The sequence below is a fragment of the Xiphophorus hellerii genome, chromosome 8 (genome assembly GCF_003331165.1).
Source record: "Xiphophorus hellerii strain 12219 chromosome 8, Xiphophorus_hellerii-4.1, whole genome shotgun sequence".
Lineage (NCBI taxonomy): Eukaryota > Metazoa > Chordata > Actinopteri > Cyprinodontiformes > Poeciliidae > Xiphophorus > Xiphophorus hellerii.
Window position 1 is genome coordinate 4,433,568 of NC_045679.1, and position 18,904 is coordinate 4,452,471.

General features: G+C 38.5%; 1 long non-coding RNA gene across 1 annotated transcript; it reads left to right on the forward strand.

Moving 5' to 3' along the window:
- Positions 1–7,294: 7,294 nt before the first annotated feature.
- On the forward strand, positions 7,295–9,459 carry LOC116724623 (uncharacterized). The gene is made up of 7 exons (XR_004340174.1): positions 7,295–7,347; positions 7,537–7,587; positions 7,660–7,702; positions 7,774–7,835; positions 8,449–8,460; positions 8,541–8,740; positions 9,403–9,459. It is a non-coding gene; the product is annotated as an uncharacterized LOC116724623 (long non-coding RNA).
- The last annotated feature ends 9,445 nt before the right edge of the window (positions 9,460–18,904 follow it).

Genomic DNA, 18,904 nt, shown 5'->3' on the forward strand with positions numbered 1-18,904 from the left:
TTTTGTTTAGGACATCTGCAAAGAAAGGCTCCCTTTCATATTTTAGTGTTAAATGATAGTTACGTAGTCTTTCTTTATAGATGTCACAATGAACGTGGAGTTGAGTTTTACGCCATTTTCGTTCTGCCCTACGGCAGAGTTGTCTTGCAGATCTAACTGTTTGTGCATTTCTCCATGGAGATTTCTTTTTACCAGACACAACCTTCATTTTAATTGGGGCAATGGAATCAATAATATCTGAGACTTTAGACTGAAAATCATTTACCAACTTATCTACGTCATTACAGCTTAAGGGTGAGGAAGAAGAGTAGATTTGATTAAAAGTTTCTGCTGTGTTTTCAGTGAGAGAACGTTTTGTGATGGTTGTTGTTTGTCCAAGTGGGTTAAAAGATAAAGAACTTTCAAAGATAACAGGAAGTGATGCGGCAGGCAACATCAGTTACAGAGACATTGGAAATATTCACACCCTTACTGATAACCAGGTCCAGTGTGTGTCCTTGAGTGTGTGTTGCTTGTTTGACATGTTGTGTTAGACAAAAAGTCTCTAAAATATTAGCAAGCTTTTTTGCCCCTCTGTCTTGGGGGTTGTCAACATGAATGTTGAAATCACCGACAATTATTAAACAATCATAATCAATACATATGACAGATAGAAGTTCATTCAAGTCAGTAAAGAAATTTTCCATAAAAGTTGGAGTTTTGTATAGAGTTACTGTCAAAGTTTGTTTGTTGCCTTTAACCTCGATTCCAAGATACTCAAAAGAGGTGAAGTGACCCAAAGAGATTTCAATTTATGGTATTCTTAAATATTGAAGCCACGCCTCCTCCTTTTTTGTGTTTTCTATTCTCACTGAAGAAATTGTAGTTAGGAGGCGCAGATTCAATTAGTACGATCGATTCATTATTATCATTCAACCATGTTTCTGTCAGAAACATAACATCAATATTATGCTCAGTGATAAAATCATTAATTAATAGAGCATTAGCACAGAGAGATCTTGTATTTAAAAGAGCTAGTTTAAGTGACTTGGAGGCCAAGAAATCTTCAGTCTGAGGTTCCTTTAGGCAGGGGATCAGTCTGATGTTTGAATTAGGTCCCCTGTATTTTATGTTTCTATTTTTTGAAAATTTTCTTGTAGTGATCCAGACAGGTGATGTCCTGTTCTGCAGTGCCGGGGGGCCAGACACATTCTGGAGTAAGAAGGGTGTAAAGATAAAGTCTGGACCCCGGCCTCAGACCTCAGAAACGCAGAGTGATGGATCCTCTGGGACGTTAGAGTCAGGTGGCTTAAATGAAGTGAGGTCTGCTACGTGAGCGCTAAGGAGAGACGTCCCAAGTAAAACCTGTTGATTCATTCCATCTGTAAATTTAAGAAACTCTGGTCCAGACGACAGCTCTTCAAAGGTGTCTTGTGAATCCTGTGAATAAGTGGGTGAGCAGAGAGGGAGAAGGAAGGGGAGGGAGGGGAGAATGAGGAAGGGAACCAGTCGCTCTGTCTCCAGTCGATGTTGAGCCTGTTCTTCTGAAGCGATGATCAAATTGCTGTCCTTGTTGATAAAATGAAAAAGATTTGCAGTGAGTAGCTTTATCCCATGTTTATTAAGATTGCGTCCGCTTCTTCCAAAAAGGTGAAAGCGCTGCCAATAGATCCAGAGGTTATCGATGAAGATCACTGAGCTGGCAGAGCAGCTTTTAATCAGCCATTTGTTTATCATGTCCAGCCTGGAGTGTTTTTCGTCTCCCCATTGAGGTGATGGAATTGGGCCACTGAGAAATAACTTCATTTTTAACTTTCCCATAGTGTTCAGTAGAATATTAAAGTCCTTTTTCAGAATCTCAGATTTCTGCTTTGCCACATCGTTGGCTCCAACATGCACAACTAAGGACTCAATATCTGGCTGATCAGTGGTCAGCGAAAGAACTTTACGAGTTAAATCAGATACAGTGTCACCAGGAAAAGAAATCACTCTCGTTTTCTTGGGATTGCAAACGTGACTGATTCCATTTACTGCCTCATCTCCAACAATAAGCACTTTTGGCATACCTTTCGTTTTCCTGGTAGCCGCTTTGTCCTTTGGAGCTTTGGGGGGTGGATGTGTTGGTCTTGCCTCATTGTTGATGTTTGAAAGCGAGGTTTCACTCAGAGGCTCAGGCTGGAGTACAGAAAATCTGTTTTTCAGTGGGATTCCCACAGAGTCAGAATGTTTTGAGGCCCGGGCTGGTCGCTCTGTCCTTGGGAGCGGGGTCGGTGGAACCGTTTTGGTTGCAGCTGCTTGTTTATTTTTCTTTGGTGGAGCAGGTGTTGAAGTTGAAGGTGGGTTTTGGCTCAGAGCCGGCCACGCTGATTCGTCCAGGTGAGGGGTTCTCCCTGTCAGTCGCCTCATTGGATCTGCGGTGTGAGACTTTTGCTTCGGCTTGGCACCCAGAGCGTTCCAGGGTGAGCTGCTTGATGCGAGGCGTACAACCTCTCCGTTGATTTGAGGAAGAGTTGTCTGATTTCCACAGTTAGCGTTGATTTCAAAGTTCACCTCCAGCTGTTTGATCTTCATTTCTATAGACTGAAGTCGTTGTATAATACTGCTAATGTCCTTGGGGTCGGCCGGAGGCATTTTGTCCTGGTTCAACTTGGAGATGAAGAAAAGTAGGGTAAAAATAAAAGTAAGAAAATCCCCCAGTTCTTAGGTTTGTAGTAATCCAGTTATGATGTTGAAAATGTGAATATAACTGTAAAAACTGTCACTTTAAAAGTAGCTCAGGCAAAGTTATCAGTAAAGACGGGAGAGAGCAGGACAAGCTGTCGTAATGTAATGTATAAAACTGTATAAAAAAGGTGTAAATGGTTAAAAATCTTCAGAATGAGCCAATTTTTTACCTGATTAATCATCACAATAATTCTTTGTTGGACCATCGCTACGCGGTACTGAGGAGGAAACTTTAAAAAAGTTTTAATGTAACTTTCTCTATGTCCTAACATGAGATAATCTGAGAGAACAAATGGAGTTCCTCTGCCTCCTCCCTGTGTTCTGCTGAATTACTCTACTGGGTCAGAAACAAGCCATCAGAACCAGAACAATTAGCCATGAGCCTGCAAGTATTGGACATGTTTTTGTCTAAATGAGGTGATTTTATGGCTCCATTTTGCCAGATCACATAGTAGCATTTCTACCTAAAGCCAAACATTAACAGCCAATTCATGTGATCGGTATCTGTGATCGGCAGTGATCGGACCTCATGGTGATCAGAACCGGCAGGAAAAACCCTGATGGGAGCGTCTCTACCCAGGAGTAATATGATGGTTTAGAAGTTCATTGAAATCTTTTCCGTTTTGAAAGAAGCTCACATTTGGGGAACTTGTGAATGATTACATTATTTATCATACTTGGTTCTGCTTAAAATTATTCAATTCAACTGAATTATTCTATTGTCATTATTGTTCTTACATTTGGGAGATTGAACATTTCTGATTTTATTAAGTTTTTAAAATAAAACTTTCAAAAGTTCAGAAAATAAAATCAATCTACTGAACTTTCTGATTTTATGAGGATCTGTTTGAAATGTTTGTTACAAAGTTGATTACTGCATTAATTTTGATGTGAATTAAATTGGTGTGTTTAATTTGTGTTTTTTGTAATGTACTGTTACTGGATGTACTACTATTTTTATTTTTTAAAGGATTTTGACCCGTTTACTGGCCGACATTTATTCTATAAATCATTTGGTGACCAATTAAAAAGTAAATGTATTGAACTAAAAATGGAATATCTAATTTCTGGAGCAGAAATATTAATCACTAATACAGTTTCCTCAAGTGACTGGAGTTTATTTATTTTTAACACAGTTTGATGAAATGGTGAAGAAAAATATAAGACAATTATAAATGGAACTGGTTCATTTTTGGGGAAAAACTGTCATAATTGTCAGAAAAATACAAAGAAAATTAAAAACTTTGTTTTTAAACACCTTCAGTAAAATTAAACTTATAAAAAATGTTTAATAAATGATGGAAAATACTTTATTTTAAGATAAATGACGGTCGCACCACATGACATTTTTAAGACCACAGCCGAATCATATTGATAAAAAACCTCTGAAAACGTCTCATTTTAATTTTTAATTATAATTTCTGTGTGCACAACATTTCAAATGTTCTAATAATTGCAATGGATAAACATATTTTTAAATGTTTAATTTCCCCTGATGGAAATCCTGATACGTCAACGACCCTGAAACAGACGTTCCTCCAAAATCTCAGTGATTTCCTTTTCTTTCAGTCTTGCATCCACATCAGCAGAAAGAGGTTTTGAAAGCACTGAAATATCATCAGTAGCAATAATTTCAGCATTTAAAAGCTCAAATCTGACTTCATCTAGTTGAGTATCAAGTCCTTGAATGGGAGGTTTTAGACTCCTGGGTAGTTTGAGCAGTGAATGTAACAAACAGCCATTGATAGAAAAAGCTGCTGTTCCTGTAAATGAAGTCAACATGACAGTTTGATTTGATATGTCAGCCTCCTCTCCATCAGTAGAAGAGGCTACTGATGGATCTGATGATCCAGAGCAGTGCTTGCTTCAGAGTCAATACATTTAATCAGGTGGGATTTTCCACTTCCTGCTCCACCGTTGACATAGAAGTAAAATGGATGAGGGTTCAAAGCACAGAAACACTGAATACACCAGTCTCTTACTGCACAGTTTGGTGTCTCCATTGGTGGATTGATGGGAAAACTGAGAGCATCAATTTACTGGACTGAACTGGAGATTGATAAAACACGGAGTGGAGTTTTCTTCTGTGCATTTTTGTGCCATAAATGGATTGGAAACCAAATCTGGAAAGAGTTTGACTGGAAAGTAAAAACCAGATTTAATTGAACTCCATTAAAAAGTTTCATTTCCAGGATTCCAACCACAGATAGATGTTGGAGGAATTTGTGGAATGGTCGGTCATCACACACGTCTTCTGGGACTGACCACAAATAAAGACCTTCTGGGAGGAAATGAAACAGGAGATTGAGGACATTCTAAGGACAGATCTCCCCATGGAGCCTCTTCTATTTCTGCTGGACATAAACACCAAGGATTTACTCACTAAAGATCAATGTTACATATTGTTGCACCTTCTGCTACTAGTAGCAAGAAAGACAATTACACTAAACTGGATTAAATCCTGTTCACCAACTGTTGCTGAGTGGAGAAAAACTGGAACATGACAACATGATGGAGCGTCTGACTGAACAACTAGACATGAAAATAGATCATTAAATATGAATTTTAGAAAATAAATATTGGATTTGAAAATTAAATGTTTAGTTTGGAAAATACATTTTCACATTTTTCTCTATGACATGATGAATAAACTAAAATACTGTTCTTATTTAATTAAGAATAATTAATTAATATTTTTTTTACATACTTACCAGTTTTTAGTGTTTTTCTTTTATTTTTAAAGGTTAATCTTTTTTAAATATGTTTTGTACACCAATGTTAAATTTGTGGAAAGTCTAATATTTATTATAAACTAACAGCTGCCATCATAGGTGGGTTTAGTACCCAGATGTGATTCTCTAATGACGTATCACATATATTTCAATATATTGAAATATAGTTCAATATATTTTTAGTAAGTAACTGTGCAATAAACTACACAAGTAAAAGTAACAAAGTATTTGGTGAAATAGCTTTTATTAACTACTGTTTTACTGATCATAATGTGCAATGTAATATTACCCATTTATTTCAGCAGACATGAATAAAAATGAAGTTATGTGCACTGTTAGGTATTTTAAAACCAAAAATGAAAAATATTAATATAAGACAACAAATGAAGGTTTGAAGAAACCAAACATAAACATTTATCTGTGTATCATGTTTTATTTTTTATGGATTAAAATGTGTTCTTCATTCAGTTAAGTTACTCGCATTAGGTTGCATATCAACAACATTTACTCAAGAGTTTTACATATGGAAAAATAGTCGTAATTTGTTTTTTGTCAGAAGTTACAGAGTAATTGAGTAAATATTTAATTAGTTAATACCTGCCCTTGGCTGTTTGAGCAATATCACTTTTACAGTTTCTAATAATTTTTGCAGAATATATATTTGTTATGTGTAAGCCATTGTGACTTGTATAATTAATTGTTAAATCCTACAAAACAGTAACAATAATGTTAAAAAATCTACAGTGATTAATTTCAAACATGCCTTTTTTTCTACCAATCATTTGTATATTTCCTGATGTGTAATAACCTTTTTTAATGTTAGTAGCTATTACGTTGTGTCCTCGCTCTATTTTGAGTGGGAATTAACCATGTCTCGTTTAAACTTATCTGTAAAGTATAAAGATGTTGTTTTTTAATTGTATTAATTTCTTTTTGTTCCTGCAGAATTCCATATATTCAGATGTGGCCTACCCTGGAGAGACACATCTCACTTTCATTGCCCAAACTGTTTTTCAGCCATTGACAGAAGGGACAGGTTTGTTAATCATTTGGTTAACCAGGCAATGACTTTCAATATGGTGTCCAGCTGTGCATCAGCCCAGCCACCTGTCCAGCCAGCAGCTACCAACAGGAAACAGGAAACAGTCATGTAGTCCACACCTGGTTTCCACCTCTTTCCCTTGACCCAGCACTACACCTACCAGTACATATTTTTGCTTTGGATGTCAGATTCACCACAATATATTAATTTTGTGATTTAATTGGAAGCTGCAGGCACAAGATCTGGACTGGGTTCTGATTCCTGTGTGGCGTCCTGGACATTGGACACTATGTGTTAGTACAATACTTATTTACATATTTACTGCATTTCTTGACACTTGTCTAATTCATTTATTACTCTGCGGTAGTGTTCATCATCAGTGTGACATATTTTTTCAGATTCTGAAGCCTAAGCAAAGGGAGATTTGCTTCCTTGATTCTATCAGTGGCTTCACAGATGAAAACCACATCAAAACATTAAGGTTTTATAGGAATGAGTTTGAAAGTGGCATGTGTTCAGCATGTTGTTCCGTTGTTCCACGGAGGCAAAGGTTCAGCATTAATCTTCATATTTATGTAAGAGTAAATATCCAAATTGAATTTGTGGATAACGTTTTAATGCCTGAAATCCAATAGGACATACATTTTCTAAGCAGTCTTGTTTCTTTTTAAACAAGACATGGGTTAAAGCTGGACCATCAAGAGACCGTTCTGTCTCACATCTGTCTGTCATTCTCATACATGTTTATAATTTTTATGTTGTGAAATATACCCTTGCTAATTTTTAACTTGAAAACTTTGTATCATCAGAGAAGTCAGTCTTCAGATGTCATCTGGACCATGGACAGAATTTGTTGGCAATGATGTTAAGGTGAGATGTTCTGATGGGACACTTGTGGTTCTTTAGAGCTACAAGATGCTTATTTCCAACCATTCCTGCTTTAAATGTTTATAATCAATACTGTGGGTAAGGCTGTTGTCCTTTACCTCAATCTGATTGTTATAGTAATGACACATTAATTTTCTTCCCCCTTCTTGAATTTTCTCTTAAACACCACAGGGATTGCCTAAACAAGGACTGTCCAACAACTGTGTAATGTTTGTAGTGATGGTAACATCCGCCTCCACCCACCATATTGTTGTATGGTTTGTATAGACGTAATAATCACATTTTTCTCAACAGTATGCACTACTTTGTGATGGGAGCATCATTTGATTTCAGCGAGGTAAGGAAACAGATGAGAGTCTCTGCTTTCTGTTGGAGATTTCATTAAATGTGAAGCTGTGACGTCCACAGAATGATATGATGACAATACGAAGATGGTGGTCTCTCACTCTCTGGAGAAACTTCCCTGTGAAGTAAGAACAATAATGGTGCACTGTACCACGTCATGTTACACATATGGCAGATTTTTAAAGAAAACCTTCAATTTGTCCTTTTAAAACAGGGGCCCCCAAAGTCGGCCCTCGAGGGCCGGCATCCTGCACGTTTTAGTTCTCTCCCTGGTGGAACCAACAACCTTTTCAGCGTGTCAGTTTTCTTCTTAGGCCGTCTAACGAGCCGTCATTGGATCCAGGTGCATTAAACTAGGGAGAAACTAAAACATGCAGGATGCCGGCCCTCCAGGACCGACTTTGGGGCCCCTGGTCTGACTGAACAACTAGACATGAAAAAAGATAATTAAATATGTAGTTTTGAAAATAAATACTGAATCTGAAAATTAAATGTTTAGTTTGCAAAACAAATATTCATTTTGAAGTTAAATATTTAGCTAAATTATTATTTTCAAAAATTTTGTTTCCAAAGTAAATATTTAGCTTGTGAATTAAATACTTAGTTTAGAATGAACGTATGGATGACATGGTGAAAATATTAGTTTGAAAAATGCATTTTCACATTTTTTCTCTATGACATGATGAATAAACTAAAATACTGTTCTTCATTTTTTGTTACTATCAATCATCACTACAGTCATGATCAAAAGTAAGTACACCCTCATTTTTATCAGAACTTCTCTCCTTCCTCATGAAGATTTTATCAACCTGCCTCTGATTTCACCTCAGAGCTTCTACTTCCTGGTTCTGTTGCTCTGAAGGAAAAAACTACAAGCCAAGTGGACTGTGACGTCATCAGTTACGCAACATCCGTCACATTTACTTTCGGTTTGAATTTCCCTGTTCATGTGCGGCTCCAGACCGTTAGTTGGGTCTCAGTCTGTTGTTTAAATTTTCTTCTTTAACTCTTTGGATCGTTTGAACAAACTGTAAGTTAAATTTGTTTATTTCTTGAATTTTTCATCACTTTAACTTTTTCCTGATTGTTTCTAATCTCTGACGTTTGGAGAAAAGTTTCACTTCTGATTTCAGCTGAAACTTTAATATCTCTGCTGTTTGAAGGCTAATCTACAGGATTATTAGATTATTGATGAACTGGAATCAAACAACATGATGAACAGCTGATGTTTCACTGTTTTCTTCTCCGAACTGATTCATGTTTTTATTTCCTGGTACCGAACTCTAGTCTCCACCATTAACGTCAGCAACAGTTTCCTGTTGTTTCCTTTCAAAATAAAAATATTATTAAAAATGGGTTTGATTCAGTCAGATGATTAAATAGTTAATCATTAATGGAGCGAATAATCCACTTGTAGAAATTAATAATTGTGAACTATAAGACTTGTTCAGGTTGAATCAGTGAATGTAAATGTTGCTCCATGTCTCCATCTAGTGGACTGATAGTAGAAGTGCAGCAGCTGATGGCAGCTTCCTCTGCCTCTCTGCTGTCTGACTGCATTCACCTGACACTGATATGAAGCAGAGAAGAAGAGCCAATCAGAGGAGGAGCAGCTGATCTTTTTCCAGCTCTAATGATGTAAAGGATGATCAGAGTTGATGTGCAGATGAATGATGTGTGTTTCCTCTGCAGGTGAAGGTAGAAAGTGTGTGTGAGCTGATGTGAATTCAGCAGTATGGATCAGTGTGAGGACAGAGAGGAGGGAGTCCCTCCCTCTAAAACCACTCTGTGTGGGGAAGATGAGAGCCAGAGCAAAGGTCAGAGGTGAGGTCACCATCTCTAACTGTCCACAGCCCTTTTCACACAGCGTTCACTATATCAGGCCAGAACAGACGTGGTGATGAAGCTGCTGCTGCTCCTCTTTGCTGATTAAGTTTTAATCATCATGTTTCTGTCAGGATCCATCAGAGACTCAAACCAGAACCAGAACCCAGCTGTGTGTCCTTTAAGAGTGACTGGTCAAAGGATGCAAGCATTCACTTTAAATCTCCTGGATCTCCACCATCAGAGAGGTGAGCTGTTTCTAACTGCTGTAACTGTTCAGTTTATATCTGTTATTATGACCATCCAATATTAATTTAACACACAAACACAAAAGTCAGAAGTGAATTTAATTTCTAGATTGATATTTGGATTGTTCTCTAAATCTAAATGTAATTTATTTTCCAGACAGAGTAATGCTGAAAGAAAAAGGCTTTTATGAATTAATTTTATGAATCCAGTTTCATCTCTGTGGTTCAAACTCATCCAACATAGTGGATTATTAAGCATTTCCACAGTTAAGATAAAAAATATCTCATGTGGATATCTTTCAGAACCAGATGGTCTCTAACTGACACCATAAATAAGCAACTGGGTCATTTTCTGAATTCGGTGCATTTTGTGTCTCACAGGTTTATCTCAAATATTTTCATATAATTCAACCCACATTTTTAAAGAAAGATCAAGTAATGGAAATATCCATGTGTCTTGGTAATATAACATACAAATATATTTTAAAAATTATGTTTTGAAAGATTTGATGGTTTGTTGAAGCGTAGAGATCAGCCAAATGAGCATGTCCCCACTGACCAATGTTAATTTTTCACTGAATATAAAACAAATTAAACTAACCAGTAACTGCAACTTATTTGTACCATTTTAAACACTTTAGGTATACTTTAATCTAAATAAATAAAATATGAGAAAAATATATGAATTATTTATAAAATATCACTTTTTAATCATGTCCCTCCAGTTTTGTTTAACCCTGTAACAGCAGACCAATCCCTCCTTTTTATAAATAATGGTTCAGTCCAATTTCCTCAGCACCCTGGAAGTGACATCACTTAAGTTTTTTCCTGCTCACACTGTAAAGAGATTTAAGTGTTAATATAGTTTCTTACCTATATTTTATTATTTTTATCCAAACATTGTCATTGTCAAGCTCAACCTTTCAACACCTTTAGGCATGTCAATGATAATTATTGTTGTTTGGGAAAAAGTAAAGAATGGTCTTTGAAACACATTAATTTTTGTTTTCATCATATCATATGTTGCTCCATAACCTAGCTAATGTGGACTTATGGCAACTTTTAGTAAAAATCTTCAACCCCGTTACAGTCTGGTCAACTGTTACAATGGGTTCAACCGTTACTTGATACATTGTTATGATTTATTTATAATAACGGCAAATATTAGACTAATATTTGTTGGACTGTATGCAAAGTTTAAAGAATGATTTAGAAACATTAAAAAGCCTGATTTAATGTTTATTTTAAAGTATATTTTTATGATTTATGAAAAGAGCTTTTACATCAAACACATTTCCACTGGGAAATACCTGGTAAAGCCAGTCTGGTCCATCAGGACTTGGTTCCTGTGTGCATTGTGAGAGCAGTTCAGCAGGGAAGGAAAGCTTCATGATGTGGTTGGTGAGATCTGCTGGAACTCAACCAAACTGAGCTGATGTGGACCATCAGAGGTTCTGCTGGTTCTTAATGGGATCAGCAGGAACATTAAATTTTTATAACTACTTGGATCACCTGGTTCACTGCTCACATCCAGATATCACTTCATGGACCTTTACCTTCTGATTGTCTCTGTGTGGACAGATACAATGTGATCTCACTGGCTTCCAGGGATCTACAGGATCCATTTTAAAATCCTCTCTATAACATCCAGGAGAGGATCCCACATGGACACACACCCACATATCTCAAACCTCCTCCATGTCCACATCACCTCAGATCTAGTCATCAGAACCTGATGGATGTCCCACACTGTCCTGAAGACCTGTGTGGACAGAGCCTTCACTTCCACTGTCCCCAAGCTCTGGGAAACTGTCTCCACCAGCATCAGATCTAATGACAGTTTGGACTGTTTGAAGTCCAAGTTCAGCATCAACCTTTTTTTTTTTTTTTTTTTTTTTTTTTTTTTTTTTTTTTTTTTTTTTTTTTCTTTTTTCTCCGAAGAGTTTTTGCGGCGCTAGTGGCTCGTATTTTTTCCACAGTAGGCAGACAGGAAGGAGGGTGAGGAGAGGGGGGGAAGACATGCGGCAAAGGTCGTCGGGACCGGGAGTCGAACCCGCGACGTCCGCGTCGAGGACTAAGGCCTCCAAACGTGGGGCGTGCTAACCCCCTGCGCCACCACAGCACGCCCCAGCATCAACCTTTTAAAATGTCTTCTAGGTGATTTTGGTGTTACTGTTCTTCATCCTTGTAGTTCATCTACCTCTTTTTAACTTCACTCCATTTTGTTCATATGATGCTCTGTTTTTCTGCTTCAAGTACATTTAATGTGAAAGTCTTGGTGATTTCATTTCTGAATACTGCTGGATGAATATTTCTTGACTTCCTGACTGTTCCTGGTTCCTCCACAGAGTGGACCAGCAGAGCTCAGAGGTTCCCAGTGGTCCGTCTGCCCAGCAGCATCAAACACAGCTGGACTCCATATTTATGGTCTGTACATGAACAACAACTTTTCCAAGCGTTCTGTTCACAGTCATCTCCATGCTGCACTTTGTAGACCAGAGGACTGTCAGTCTGTCAAACATCCATCTGGTGTTTGGCTCCTTGATGTCAGTCTGATGTTTCCTTCATCTATTATTCTATTCCAGACGTTGGAGGGCAACATTGTCACTTTTCTGAAGAACGAGCTGAAGAAGATCCATAAGATTCTGAGTCCAAATGACCCAGAATGCTCAGAGAGTCAGAGAGATGATGAGGTGTTGGAAGGTGAGGATGAAGAACAGAGGAGGAGCAGCAGAGAGGCAGTGATGAAGATCACACTGAACTTCCTGAGGAGGATGAAACAGGAGGAGCTGGCTGACCGTCTGGAGAGAAGTAAGAGGATTTCTACAAAGGTTTAACCTGATGGATAAATCACACATTTATTGAAATTTGTAGAGACGGAATCACATTTATTAACATCATCTTCAGAAAATAATTTTGTTTAGTTACTGATTTTACTTTTTGTGTCATTAGAACAATGTGTTGCAGTTTGTCAACATCAACTTAAATCTGGTCTGAAGAAGAAGTTCCAGTCTGTGTTTGAGGGGATTGCTAAAGCAGGAAATCCAACCCTTCTGAACCAGATCTACACAGAGCTCTACATCACAGAGGGAGGGACTGGAGAGGTCAATGATGAACATGAGGTCAGACAGATTGAAACAGCATCCAGGAAACTACACAGACCAGAAACAACAGTCAGACAAGAAGACATCTTTAAAGTCCCACCTGGAAGAGATCAACCAATCAGAACAGTGATGACAAAGGGAGTGGCTGGCATTGGGAAAACAGTCCTAACACAAAAGTTCACTCTGGACTGGGCTGAAGACAAAGCCCACCAGAACATCCAGTTCATATTTCCATTCACTTTCAGAGAGCTGAATATGCTGAAGGAGAAAAAGTTCAGCTTGGTGGAACTTGTTCATCATTTCTTTAGTGAAACCAAAGAAATCTGCAGCTTTGAACACTTCCAGGTTCTGTTCATCTTTGATGGTCTGGATGAGAGTCGACTTCCTCTGGACTTCCACAACAAGGAGATCCTGACTGATGCTACAGAGTCCACCTCAGTGGATGTTCTGCTGACAAACTTCATCAGGGGGAAACTGCTTCCCTCTGCTCTCCTCTGGATAACCACACGACCTGCAGCAGCCAATCAGATCCCTCCTCAGTGTGTTGGCATGGTAACAGAGGTCAGAGGGTTCAATGACCCACAGAAGGAGGAGTACTTCAGGAAGAGATTCAGAGATAAGGAGCAGGCCAGCAGGATCATCTCCCACATGAAGACATCACGAAGCCTCCACATCATGTGCCACATCCCAGTTTTCTGCTGGATCACTGCTACAGTTCTGGAGGATGTGTTGGAGACCAGAGAGGGAGGAGAGCTGCCCAGAACCCTGACTGAGATGTACATCCACTTCCTGGTGGTTCAGACCAAAGTGAAGAAGGTCAAGTATGATGGAGGAGCTGAAACAGATCCACACTGGAGTCCAGAGAGCAGGAAGATGATTGAGTCTCTGGGAAAACTGGCTTTTAATCAGCTGCAGAAAGGAAACCTGATCTTTTATGAATCAGACCTGACAGAGTGTGGCATCGATATCAGAGCAGCCTCAATGTACTCAGGAGTGTTCACACAGATCTTTAAAGAGGAGAGAGGTCTGTACCAGGACAAGGTGTTCTGCTTCGTCCATCTGAGTGTTCAGGAGTTTTTGTCTGCTCTTCATGTTCATCTGACCTTTATCAACTCTGGTGTCAACCTGTTGGAAGAAAATCCACCATCATTTGTTCCTAAATTTTATTACAAATCAAATATAAATGATCTCTATCAGAGAGCTGTTGACCAGGCCTTACAGAGTCCAAATGGACACCTGGACTTGTTCCTCCGCTTCCTCCTGGGACTTTCACTGCAGACCAATCAGAGACTCCTACAAGGTCTGCTCACAAAGACAGGAAGTAGATCACAAACCAATCAGGAAACAGTTCAGTACATCAAGGAGAAGATCAATGAAAATGTGTCTGCAGAGAAAAGCATCAATCTGTTCCACTGTCTGAATGAACTGAACGATCGTTCTCTAGTGGAGGAGATCCAACAGTCTCTGAGTTCAGGAAGTCTCTCCACAGATAAACTGTCTCCTGCTCAGTGGTCAGCTCTGGTTTTCATCTTAGTGTCATCAGGAAAAGATCTGGATGTGTTTCACCTGAAGAAATACTCTGCTTCAGAGGAGGTTCTTCTGAGGCTGCTGTCAGTGGTTAAAGCCTCCAACAAAGCTCTGTAAGGACACAGATTGTTGCTGCATTTATTGCTGAACAAGTGAAAACTTCTAATAATTTGCTAAATATTGTTTCATGTTGTTTTATTTTATTTATTGATGCATTGTCTCCCAGATGTCGCCCACAGGGATACATCGGGGAGAATGTCTATTAATATGTAACATCATCACCATAACAACACCATCATCATTATGCATTATTAAAGAAGCAAAACTCTTTCTGCTAAAACTGAGACTGGATTAATTTAGTTTTATTGTGGAATTCAAAAATTTTGCTGCCAGCCTCCTTGTTCTTTTTAGATCAGTCCTTTAAAGATGGCGACCAAACTATTGACCAAACCAATTCACAACAAAAGGCAACATAAATATGTGCAAAATAAGATAGTTAGTTCAATCTTTCAAAAAAGAACATAAATTACTGGAAAGTAAAATATTTTTTTATGAATTGTTTAATAACAGATTTTTCTCCCTGTCTCCTCAGACTGAGTTACTGTAACCTCTCAGAGAGAAGCTGTGAAGCTCTGTCCTCAGTTCTCAGCTCCCAGTCCTCCAGTCTCAGAGAACTGGACCTGAGTAACAACAACCTGCAGGATTCAGGAGTGAAGCTTCTCTCTGCTGGACTGAAGAGTCCAAACTGCAACCTGGAAACTCTCAGGTAACTCTGGGCACTTGAGAAATTGCTGCATCTTAGGAGCAAAAAGAAACATTTTTACAGATCCAAGCAATTGCTTGGCTTTCTTATTTATTCCACATATTACAAATCAATCCATCCATCCATCCATCCATCCATCCATACATCCTCCATCCATCCATCCATCCATCCATCCATCCATCCATCCATCCATCCATCCATCCATCCATCCATCCATCAATCCATCCACCATCAATCAGTTCAGACCTTGGGTTCTACCTCAATGTTCTCATATTCTCATCATGTGATGAATTGTGTGTCTGCAGCTTATCAGGCTGTTTGGTCTCAGATGAAGGCTGTGCTTCTCTGGCCTCAGCTCTGACCTCCAACCCCTCCCATCTGAAAGAGTTGGACCTGAGCTACAATCATCCAGGAGACTCAGGAGTGAAGCTGCTGTCGGCTGGACTGAAGGATCCACACTGGAGACTGGAAGCTCTCAGGTATGGAGGAACCTGCTGCAGGAGCAGAGAAGGTCTGATAGAGGAGGAAGAGGGAGAAATGTCTTTAGTCAGTCTGCTGGGAAACATTTAGTTTGAAGCTGAATGTTTAATTTGATAATTAAATATTTAGACGCCTCACCTGGAGGCAGAGATCATTACCCAGTTTTCTGGAATATTCTCCAGACTAAGAACGGCTCACAAGGAAAATTAAAGAGTGGGATGGGTTTAATAGTTTAAAAGGGACTCTGACTAAATTAATAAAAGAAGTTCAGTTAGATTTCAATGATGATCTACTGATGGCAGAAAGGACTTTAAAACAATATTTGATGGAGCTCCAGACCAATCAGCCCCAAGAAGCAAAGATGAGAAGAAAAGTAACTCCATGTTGGTCAGATGGATGTTTAAAAGTTATGGGAGAGAAAAATAAAGAACTTTAGATTTTAAACAAAACTCACAACTTTCAGGATTTAATAAAATATAAATTACATAAAAAGTGAAGAAAACTATTCATGAGGCAAAGAAAGAAAGTGAGAATTTTAACAGTTTCATCCATTTAGTAGTTTGATCTCCACCAGGGGGCGACATCTGGAAAATGATCCAAAGAATGAAAGGAATCAGGAGAGAATGGAAATCCCTTGTTTTCCAGAGGAAATGAAGAATTGCAGTGAATGATGGTGAAAAAGTAGAATTTTGCTCTGTTGACTGTGGTAGAAATGAAAAAACAATAATAAGACCTTTTAGACAGATCCAAGAAAAGACTAATGTGTTTAGGTTTTCAGTAGTTGGGAAAGCTTTTGGGATTGTTCAATAAAGTTTGGGAAAAATTCCCAACGTCTTGGAAAAAGGCAGAGACTCTTCATGTTGGAAAACCAGGGAAATATCCATCCGACCAATCAGATTCCAGATCCACAGCTCTGACGTCACATTTAGGATAAATAATGGAATCGTAATAAGAGAAAGAAAAACATTTTATTGATAAAGTAGAGGGATGATATCAGCCCATCAGATGGTTTAGAAGAGGGAGAGGAAGCATCATGGGACTGCAGAGGTCCTTCACCTGATCCTGGTTGTTGGGACAAGAACTTTGTTACTGAACTTAACCCTCCTGTTATGTTCCGGGTCAAATTGACCCGTTTTAAAATTTACAAATTAAAAAAAAATAAATAGAAGCATTTTTTTTGCATGAAACGTTTCCTATTTGTCTTAATAGGTGCACTCTAGACATAAGTTGAAAATTTATTCATTTTACACATTTGTACCAAACCCTAGGTCTACTTTTTACATCGATACTGTTCGGGTCAATTTGACCCGGCAGTCAGGTTAAAGTGCAAAAAAAGATTTTAAAATGTCCAATTCTATATGTTTCCTTGCAGTTATGAACCATATTTCACCACACACACACTCACGCACACCCACACGCAACCACACACACACAAGCCCACTTTCTCACTATTCTCTTTACTTCACTAGGAAACTGTGAGAAAGCAGGTGTTCACACAACCTTTGACGGGAATCTTTCCTGTTCCTGTGGACAAACTCCACCCACTCTGAGTGACACTCAGCAGAAGTGGATGAAAACATAAATACTCTCTGCATGACTCATTTATCTTGATTTTAATCAGCGGGTCAATTTGACCCAGAACAGTATGTGTGTCTCAAGTTCAATTATAAAGATCACCCTTTGGTAAAAAAAAAGAAGTATAATATAAAATAATTTACCAAAGGTCAACTTCAAGGAAATTATTGTTTTTTTGTGTCTAGGTTTTTTTCAGTGGACATTAAAAATCTAAATTCCATTTTTTATGTCCAAATGAGTAAATGAGCAGGTTGTCGTCATTGACCTTAATTTCTGAGAAATAATAAAACATCATTGCACAAATATTGATTGAAATGGTTAGTATTGGAGTTAATAATCAGATACAAAAATGTTTTGGAGGAATTTTTTGGTTTCTGACACTATTGCATGATTAAACACTCCCTGGGTCAAATTGACCCACGAACATTTTTGCTGTACCCTAGAAACGAACATAACAGGAGGGTTAAGGACATTTTTCATGTTTCTGTACGTAAGTAGATTTAATGGTGGGAACTTTTACTCCACTACATTTTACAGTATCTGTACTTTCTACTTCACGACGTTTCTATAAAGCGTTGCGTTACAAGTTACATCCAAGTCGCTTTGCGCTTTTTGATTTGTTGGTTAGTTTGAAAGTAATCAATGATTCTGGTGCCGCCTTTGCCTCCCTGATATCATGAACTGCTAGCTTTCAAAAATTCACCATCAAATCTGAAAAACATATCGAGGAAGGTTAAGCTGCTAAACGCTGTCTGAGTTTTGGGTGTTAAACTGATTTAGGTTAGAGAAGTTTTATGTAATCTTACCAAGCTTCTAGTTTAAATCGACTGCAATAAATAAAACAATTAAATAGTTGTAAGCAGCTGAACTGGCAGTAACATTGATTACTGCGGTCGGGGCGCATGGAGCGCAGCGTCTCCTGCCATGAATGTCCCAGTAACGTTAAACTCCTCCACATCCTGGTTACTGAATTAATGTGAATAATCTCCATCTCATATTTACATTTACAGTCATATTAATAAATTAGAATATTGGTTCCCATGAGGCTCATTTGTCAGGTTTTAAAACAACTTCAGCAGATATTAAACATATTTTTCATGCTTTCTTACTTTTACTCAAGTAAAAATGTTAATGTGGTTCTTTTACTAGAGAACATTTTTGTCTGTTTATTTGTACTTTTACTTCAGTACATTGTTTGAGTTCTTTCTCCACCTCTGGTGAACAGCCAGTAGGTGGCGCTAGAGTCAGGAGGAGGCAGCCTGGAGAAAAGGCTGTTCCTCCCTGATCTGTTTCCAAGCAGTCAGAGTGTAGAAGTTGAGAGCTGGAGAAGTTTCCTCCTGTTGCTGCAGCAGCAGAGATGTTCTGCTTCATGGACTAAATCAGGTTGGAAAGAGGAGAGATCTTTACTGAGCTGCTGGATAAAAGCTTCTGAAACATTTCAACTCTTCATTTCAACATTTCATCCCAGCGCTGCGTGTCCCGAGGCCGAAACATCGTCAGTGACCCCTCACACCCCAACCATGGACTGTTCTCCCTGCTGCCCTCTGGAAAGAGGTTCCGCAGCGTCCGGTGCAGGTCCACAAGGTTCCGAAACAGCTTTTTCCCACTTGCCATCAGACTGCTGAACTCTTAACTGGACTGCACTCAAAAACTGGTCTCCACTTTATACCTTG